Source organism: Helianthus annuus, chromosome 2, assembly GCF_002127325.2.
Source record: "Helianthus annuus cultivar XRQ/B chromosome 2, HanXRQr2.0-SUNRISE, whole genome shotgun sequence".
NCBI lineage: Eukaryota > Viridiplantae > Streptophyta > Magnoliopsida > Asterales > Asteraceae > Helianthus > Helianthus annuus.
The window spans coordinates 155,011,143-155,020,884 of NC_035434.2; the positions used below are offsets into that span (position 1 = coordinate 155,011,143).

At 34.9% G+C, this 9,742-nt stretch overlaps 2 long non-coding RNA genes across 2 annotated transcripts; both read left to right on the top strand.

The window, feature by feature from the left end:
- Window positions 1–2,039: 2,039 nt before the first annotated feature.
- LOC110906830 lies at window positions 2,040–3,227 on the top strand. The gene is made up of 3 exons (XR_002573891.2): window positions 2,040–2,170; window positions 2,636–2,689; window positions 3,161–3,227. It is a non-coding gene; the product is annotated as an uncharacterized LOC110906830 (long non-coding RNA).
- Window positions 3,228–8,141: 4,914 nt separating this feature from the next.
- On the top strand, window positions 8,142–9,464 carry LOC110906825. Its single transcript, XR_002573890.2, has 3 exons — window positions 8,142–8,274; window positions 8,740–8,793; window positions 9,265–9,464. It is a non-coding gene; the product is annotated as an uncharacterized LOC110906825 (long non-coding RNA).
- The last annotated feature ends 278 nt before the right edge of the window (window positions 9,465–9,742 follow it).

Consider the following 9,742-nt stretch of genomic DNA (forward strand, 5'->3'; position numbering starts at 1 on the left):
TTGATGGCGGCGGTGTTCCCGATCGGAGACTAAGGTCACCGCTGCCTATCCCCGCGAACACCCCGTACACCCTTATATAAAAATCTAGACTTCACCGAATTTGATCATATGTTGTACCAACACATTTGGAGGGCTGCATTACAAACTTGTACCATCGTCATAATTAAAAAAAGAATTAAATGTCATTTTAGTCTCTGTAGTTTGAGATATTTTGCCAGTTTAGTCCAAAAATTTCATTTTTCGTCTGTGGGTCCAAAAAGGTTTCACCGTTGCCATTTTAATCCAGTGTGTTAACTTCATCTATTTTTTCTGTTAGCGAGAAAGACAATTCGATTATTTTATATGTAATTCTGTTGACTAGAAGGGTAATTCGGCCATATAAAATGACCGAATTGCCCTTTTCGTTAACATAATAAATGGATGAAGTTAATCCAGAGGCCTAAAATGGCAACGGTGAATCATTTTTGAACCCACGGGCAAAAAATGAAACTTTTAGATTAAACTGTTAAAATAAACCAAACCACCGGACTAAAATGGCATTTAACTCATTAAAAAAACGTAGGTGGGAAAACCACGGAGTAAGCGGGTTGAGAAACATGTCGTAACAAGTTGGGACTAAAAGAAGTTATTTTAGTGCGTCTAACACTTGTTAGGTCATTTTTTTAATCTATGGTTTCGTTTTAATTATAAGAAAAAATTGCATTAAGAATGACTATATAAACGGTATTATTTTTAAAAATAAAAATGTATATCCTTGTGTCAAACCATGACCCTTTAAGAGGTTATTATTCTTATTAGAGTAAAGTGTCATTTTGGTCCCTGTGGTTTGGGCACTTTTGCCATTTTAGTCCAAATCTCAAACTTTTTAAATCTGGGTCCCTGTGGTTTCACTTTTATTGTCATTTTGGTTCAAAATTCAAAAACTCTCATTTTTTACTGTTCCAACATGCCTTTTTTGTCTTTTTGTGCCGGGGTATTTTTGTCCAAGTGCTTTTCATTTAACATTTTGTTAATTATAAAATACCCTTATTAATTCTCGTTTCCCCATTTATATCATCTTCAACCCCCAAATTTGAAACTCGGTCTCTCTCTCCTCTCTATCTCTAAACTCACCAGCCTTAACATCCATTCTCTCCGGTGATCTTTCTCTCCACAAAAGACCCAAAAATCAACTCCAACATTCTCTCCGGTGATCTTTCTCTCCACAAAACCCTAACAATTACACCTACAAATCCACTATAATCCTGTTCAATTCACTCAAATGGATCGGAACCGGACGGAGAGTCCGGTGTACACCCGGCAGTGGAGCAGCACCGGTTCATCTTCTCCGGCGATGTCACTGGTGAACAGTTAGAGAGAGAAACAAAGGGTTTCGTTTCGCCAGTGAACAGTTAGAGAGAGAAACGAAGGGTTTCGCTTATACCGGAATCACCCACCACCACCGTCTACCCTCCACCACGGTACACCCACCACCACTGTCTCCCCTCCACCACCGTACACCGTCCACCAACGTACACCCACCACCACCGTACACCCTCAATACCACAACCTCTACCCTCAGTCGGCATTGAAGCCCTAGTACGCCGCCTATATCCTCAAATCTAGTATCAGAAACCGCATCAATCCATCTAAAAACGCATAGGTAGTTGTCGTCATCTAACGAACCCTTATTTTCACATCGAAACCCTTTCAATCCTGGTTTTCTCAGCCAAATAAACCTCCATTGCCGATAAAACCCTGATTGCTGATAAAACCCCCCGTTGCAGATCTGTTTGTTAGCGAAAATTGAAGGATTGCAGGTCTGGGATCTTTGCGATTGAACATTCAGAGATGAAGTTGTTGTTGCGTGATAGTAGTTGCAGAGAGAGGGGGGATTGCAGGTCTGGGCAGTTTACTCTATATAATTGGTTATATATACGTTGATTAGTTATATATATTTATTTTTTATTTAATAATTAATAATTAATAATTAGTTATAATTAAAGTATAATGACCAAAATGCTTTTGAAGAAAAGTACAATTCGTGTGTGGGGGTTCTGGTCGAGCAAACAGAGGGGAGCAAGGGGGATGAATCCTAGTTTACCAAAATTCACAAGAACCAAGTGAAATCTTGAGAAAATTGAAAGTATAAACAACGAATTCTAAGCTCCTACATCTGTTCTTCGAATTGGTAAGTTAAATTTTATGATTTAGTAAATTGTAGGAAATGGGTCTTGATCAAATATGATTGCATATTATGAAATTTATGAAATTCGGTTAAGATAATGATATAGTATTAGAGTCATGTCTGATTTCTAGCAATTTTGTTGTTAATAGCCAAGACCCAAATTGATGAGAAGTTACTAGGATTAGAATGATCAAATTTTGGTATATGTGTGTGTGTTGTTGAAGAATGACCTTGTTTATGATGTAAAATCACTAGATAACATGATATGGAGTAAGGCTCAATTGATTGTTGTTGAATGATTGAAGTAATTAGCTTAGAAATATATGCTAGTTAGATGAGTAAATGTCCCGAAAATGCGAAACCCGCCATGTGTTTGATGAAATGCTTGAATGAACAACTATGTGTAATTTACAAAATAAAAGAGAGAAATTTCAGGTATTAAACGAATGAATGTATGTGTTGATATAGGCATAAAGGAAGAAGGTCCAAGCTCTAAGAAGTCGGAAGGCCCTCAGGATCGAGGTATGTTTCGTTGCATACAAAAACCTTATTTATAATTTTGTTATAACCTGATAATTAATTATTGTCAAAATGTTATGGTGATTAGTAAGTAACTAGCAAATCCCTTGCGGATTTGGTTGTTATGAGAAGTTATAATAAGCTATGCAAGTCGACCGGTTCTAGTGAACAAGTCGATCAAGAATAAGCTTCCATCCGTTTTGAATGGGTGGTCTTGAATGCTATGATAAATTCTAGAAGCTTAATCCGTTTTACGGATAGAAAGAAGAATTTATGTTGAAAGCAAATAACCCGATTAAACGGGTTGGATATGTATGCTTAACTCTCATTGAGAGTGTTTATGCCAAACCCAAATATTTGGGTAGTCGAATGCGTAAGAAAGATGAAAGCTCATATACGGATGGAACTAAAACGAAGGAGTTATAATTTAACAAGTATGATGACTAACTTTTAAAACCTTGTTGTTGAATGTAGGTAAATCCTCACTTTAGGCGATCTGGAGATTGGAGCGAGCACAAGTCCATATCTTGTTATACCGAACGCTTCCGCTAGCTTATTCGCAACTTTTGGTCCATGACTTGTTATTTTGTCCAACTTAGTTAGTAGTCGTACATGTGTAAAACTTGTTGACTTGTTTTTAGTAGTTTTTATATCAAACGGTTCGTAGAATGTTATTTAGTGTATCAAGTTTAAAACAGGGGGCATGTCCGTGTTTCGAACGGGTCATGCCCAATTTTTGTAAAATTTTGTTATGTACAAAGTTGGTATTTTGATGTCTATTAAATTACATTAGTAGGTAATTTTATAAAGTCGGAAAAGCGGACCTTACAAGTTGGTATCAGAGCCAAGGTTTGAGGGATTCGGGCAAGAGCCTTAGTGCTCAAACTCAAACCGATGGCTCGTGCAAATGTGCTCGCTCCGAGATCGCCAATGAGGTAAGATTTTAGATAATTGTCTAATATAAGCATGCCTAATGCGTTACGGTCTAAGACTTAAGGTTGAGTATGTTAAGAAGTGTTAACGCGTATAAAAATAAGAAGTCCCTGGACCCGGGTAGCTGAAAATGGACCCGAAAACAGTCGGAACAGCCTAAAACAAGACTGCAGCGTTTCTGCTAAACGAAAGCCCGTCGCCGACGGGTTACCTCCCGTCGCCAATGCCACACCCACGTCCGACGCCCTAACTTCCCGTCGACGGGTAAATAAGTCCGACGCCCATTTTAAAAGCCCGTCGCCGACGGGCATCTTAGCCGTCGCCGACGGCTTACACAATATCAATCCGCTGATTTTTTTTGTTTTTCACGTTTTGTGATGCCGGGCTATCCAAAAACTTATTTCATGACTACGTAGAGTCCATATAAGGCTTAAGAGGTATATGTAATCACGAGTGGCTCTACACGGTTTTGTAGAGTCATTATGAGGCAAATTAAGTATGTAAGAAATAAATAAATAATGGCAATGGTATAAAACCATTAAACGTTGAATGGAATGTACAAAAGGGTATAAAACAAACGACGAACGTATGAAGTAAAGCTCGAAATGTAAGAATGAGAATAAGTAATATGGACTAATGAATAATGATATGTTGAAAGCTTATAATCCGTATTAAATGTAAAAGTTGAAAGTAACGTGTCGAATGATACTAAGTGAATGATGAAAGTTTAAAAAGGGGAGTAAAAGTTTAAAATTTAAGAATGCGAATGAAGTAATTATGGGCTAATGAACTATGATGTATAGAAGCTTGTGAATTATGATTTAAGTTCCCATACTTCTCAGAAATACCCGTTTTATGTTCTTGTCAAGTTATGAAGATCGTCGGCGATAAAGTAAAATTTATAAAAGTCGAATGTAACATATGGAATGGCATGGAATGAATGACGAATGTATAAAGTGGAGTTGGAATTCGTATGAAAATTTGGATGAAAGTATGCTTTGATAGAATTACGCATTAGAGACTTGTACCTTGTACATGAATGGTGTGATGCTTATGTGTATTTAATGATTTGTTTTGTTATGTTATGGTTAAGAGGCGAATATGTGCTAAATGCGAATTATATGAGCTTATTAGTAAAGGATATGTTGGAATTATGATATATAGTTACCTTGAATGATATTTGTTAATTGTAGAATAATGAAACATTAGCATGTAAAAGTATGTGTATTTGAATGTATATGTGTATTGTTTAGAGGATCACGTAAATTGTATATATCATACAATACGAGTATGAAATGCGTAGGATATTAATATTATGGCCTACCATATTTGGATGGATACATGTTCAAAAGTTTAAAGTGTGTAAGCAAGACAGTTGACTTCCTAAAAGTCAACAGTATAGGAATATTATAGAACGGCTATTAGACTCAAATGTTAAAGTAAAGAGTTAATGTGTTATGCTTGATGATAGTTTAGATGTATGAATTGGAAATGAGATAACTATTAGTAAATGTCTCATTTATACGAAATTTGACTCACGAAAGTCAATTAACGTGTGAATAGTTGTGAGTATGCTCACACAAGCTAATGATGTTACGAACGTAATAATATGTAAGGATGAAATCTTGTCTATTGACTCAAGCATGGATGGCAAACAGGGTAAGAGGAAGCGATGAAGCAAGCATGAACATGGACGCTAAAGGTAAGTGATTTCGCCATCACTTCGAATTTATCCACATGAAGATGTATGCGCATTTGAACCGTCGAAAATTAAAGTGAAACGTAAAAATAAATGAGAAATGTTAAGATATGTTTTGGTTGAAATGGTTGGCTTATGTTAAACCGGTAAGACCTCATTATAGGGGTAAACCGGTCATAGATTCTAGTTGAGAAGTTTTAAGGCGGAAATGAGAACTTGGTAATGTTAATGAAAGGTATGGAGAGAATGTTAGATGAGGTATTAGCTAAAGACATTTTGTAAATGTGTTGAATTGAAAGAAAGTACAACGCGTGATACAGTACTTATATACAATAGGTACTAAGTGGTGAATAACTTTAAAAGGTCAAATCATAGAAAGTCAGTAAATAATAATTATTTACATATTTTGGAAATATTACGTAAGAAATGCAACGTGTAATGTAGGATACTCATTAGTAAGAGACATGCTAGAGAACGTAGGTGAATTAACACCAAATAAGGTGAACGAACAAATGGAAATGATATATTAAGAGATGGTCATGAATTGACCGAAGCTCGAGAAAAAAACACGAGAATCATCTCACTTATGTCCGGTCAAGCTAGCAAAAAAGGGGTCTAACGATTCTTAAAGGATTGGATCAATATAAGAAAGAAAGATAAGAATGAAAAGTTTAAGCTTACGATTGAATGTGAATCAAACTTAAGAAAGAATGGTGGGAACACCACTAGAAATAGGATGTAGAGTGTCGCGTAGAGACGCGCTACATGAATTAGGACATGGAATTAGTGCTAGGACCCAACACTTGAAGTTGAATGTAGAAGATTAATACGAAAATATATCATAAGAAATGACATGGTAAATGTTACGACAGAAGAACGTAAGGTACGGATGAAAATGTTAGAATATGAGAAATGGATTCAAACCAGTATAAAAAAAATAAATAAATGAAAAGTAATAAATTAAAAGTTTGAATCCGTAAGTGAAGACGGATTAAACAAGTGAGAATAAAAAACTAAGTACCAAACTCAAATAAGTTATACGGGTCAAATGGCGATTGCCATTTGAACCCGGTATTTAATGTTCGGTTTGTCAAGTTGATTACTTATAGGTGAGCATAATGTATGGGCATGCTTTGTCACAGTTTGGAAAGCATTAACCGTCGCAAAGTATAAATAATGAGTCAAGGGTTTTGACCCGCGCCAGGTACGTATAAAAAGATTATATTTTTAATAGGAGCTTAGGGCTCGAGTAGAGAATGATGTGTCAGAATAGGATAACTGATACCCATATGTAAGAATGCATTTACAATTAGGCTTCTGAAAACTCAAACGAAATAAATGAAGTCCTTGCAATTGTGCAAATATATGGTACGAACGTGTACCTCGATGAAACCACAGTAGGTGAGGGGGTGTTAGGCTGACCTTGAAAGGTCAAACTGCGAAAATTGGAGAAATAACCAATAAAAAGAAAAGATTGTATTAAGAAATGGAATGTATGATATGTTTAGCATGTACGTAAGAAAATTTTGAAAGATACAATAGGCGAACAAACACCCTGTAGGACACAATTATAAAAGGTTATGTGCTAATTATTTATTTATAGATAAATATGATGAAATTCTTAGTAAAATGATAGTATTGAAGCTAGTGGAAGGATGCCCACGAGTGAGGGCATATTTCATGAATAAATGAGACCAATTCTGGTACGGAAGGTACATATAAAGAAGCAGATCGATCCGGCACACGAATAACCGACTTATACATTGAAAGCGAGGTTAGTAAAATGTTTAATTCTTAGTTAATGATTAAGAATCCGTAGATTTATTTGTAAGTGTGAACAAAATGAATGGTAGAATAATTATGGTATGCTATACAGTGATCGACCTGTAATGGTCAGCGTGAGAAGGTATGAATGACATTGAGAGGGAGAATTAAAGGCCTTAAATGAAAGTTTGAGCTGAATTGGTTAAACGCTAGTATGATGCTCGTACACAACATACCTAGTTGTTATCATAAGTAGTTCATGCAAAGAGCTAATAATAAAGTGTGCGAAGGATTAAATTCAAGGCTAAACTTAAACTTGTAATTAGTTCAAGTGACGGTGGTAACCGTAGAATGATGCCTTATACTCGTATTAAGTATGAAAAAGTAATTAGGAAGTGGAAAGCTTTGTATTAGTACCACTAAGTCATTAAATGTCTATAGTATACGTATAATATTGTGCTAAGCCCTCATATGAGCAAGAAAGTAATTGGAAGAACGTTAGTAATGGAATGATGAGGTTGCTTATAATTACAATAATGAATTATGTCGTGCATTGATTCGTGTGCGGAATAAAATAAATCGATTTATTTATAATAGTAAATGTATGAATATGTTACGCTTATTTAGAAAGATAGAAACAAGCTGTAAACATAGGCTTGTACGACCAATAGTATACATTGGAATAAATTTCAATGAACGAAGTGCTAGTGATGATGTATGCTAGGAACTAGCATTATAAAATGAAACTTTTGCCAAGATCCCGAATGCATTTATGGTATAGTAAACGTTGTGAATGAATAGATGGAAAATTAAGAGTAGAATTGGTCTAGTTGGAATGAGAAAGGTTTCGGGGACGAAACCTCTTTTAAGGGGGTAGACTTGTAACACCCCAAAAATGTTTATTCCACTTAGGATAAAATGTAGAAGTAAATGGGATAGTATTTAAAATTTAAAATTAATAAGTAAATGAAATCAAGGGGCCAAAGTTGTAAATGCCAAAAAGCTAGGTTACTAAAAGAAACATAAGTCAAAAACCCACACACAATTCGTGTGTGGGGGTTCTGGTCGAGCAAAAGGGGAGCAAGGGGGATGAACCCTAGTTTAACAAAATTCACAAGAATCAAGTGAAATCTTGAGAAAATTGAAAGTATAAACAACGAATTCTAAGCTCCTACATCTGTTCTTCGAATTGGTAAGTTAAATTTTATGATTTAGTAAATTGTAGGAAATGGGTCTTGATCAAATCTGATTGCATGTTATGAAATTTATGAAATTCGGTTAAGATTATGATATAGTATTAGAATCATGTCTGATTTCTAGCAATTTTGTTGTTAATAGCCAAGACCCAAATTGATGAGAAGTTACTAGGGTTAGAATGATCAAATTTTGGTATATGTGTGTGTGTTGTTGAAGAATGACCTTGTTTATGATGTAAAATCACTAGATAACAAGATATGGAGTAAGGCTCAATTGATTGTTGTTGAATGATTGAAGTAATTAGCTTAGAAATATATGCTAGTTAGATGAGTAAATGTCCCGAAAATGCGAAACCCGCCATGTGTTTGATGAAATGCTTGAATGAACAACTATGTGTAATTTAGAAAATAAAAGAGAGAAATTTCGGGTATTAAACGAATGAATGTATTTGTTGATATAGGCATAAAGGAAGAAGGTCCAAGCTCTAAGAAGTCGGAAGGCCCTCAGGATCGAGGTATGTTTCGTTGCATACAAAAACCTTATTTATAATTTTGTTATAACCAGATAATTAATTATTGTCAAAATGTTATGGTGATTAGTAAGTAACTAGCAAATCCCTTGCGGATTTGGTTGTTATGAGAAGTTATAATAAGCTATGCAAGTCGACCGGTTCTAGTGAACAAGTCGATCAAGAATAACCTTCCATCCGTTTTGAACGGGTGGTCTTGAATGCTATGATAAATGCTAGAAGCTTAATCCGTTTTACGGATAGAAAGAAGAATTTATGTTGAAAGCAAATAACCCGATTAAACGGGTTGGATATGTATGCTTAACTCTCATTGAGAGTGTTTATGCCAAACCCAAATATTTGGGTAGTCGAATGCGTAAGAAAGATGAAAGCTCATATACGGATGGAACTAAAACGAAGAAGTTATAATTTAACAAGTATGATGACTAACTTTTAAAACCTTGTTGTTGAATGTAGGTAAATCCTCACTTTAGGCGATCTGGAGATTGGAGCGAGCACATGTCCATATCTTGTTATACCGAACGCTTCCGCTAGCTTATTCGCATCTTTTGGTCCATGACTTGTTATTTTGTCTAACTTAGTTAGTAGTCGTACATGTGTAATACTTGTTGACTTGTTTTTAGTAGTTTTTATATCAAACGGTTCGTAGAATGTTATTTAGTGTATCAAGTTTAAAACAGGGGGCATGTCCGTGTTTCGAACGGGTCATGCCCAATTTTTGTAAAATTTTGTTATGTACAAAGTTGGTATTTTTGATGTCTATTAAATTACATTAGTAGGTGATTTTATAAAGTCAGAAAAGCGGACCTTACATTATTATTATTATTATTATTATTATTATTATTATTATTATTATTATTATTATTATTATTATTATTATTATTATTATTATTCTTATTATTATTATTATTATTATTATTATTATTATTATTAT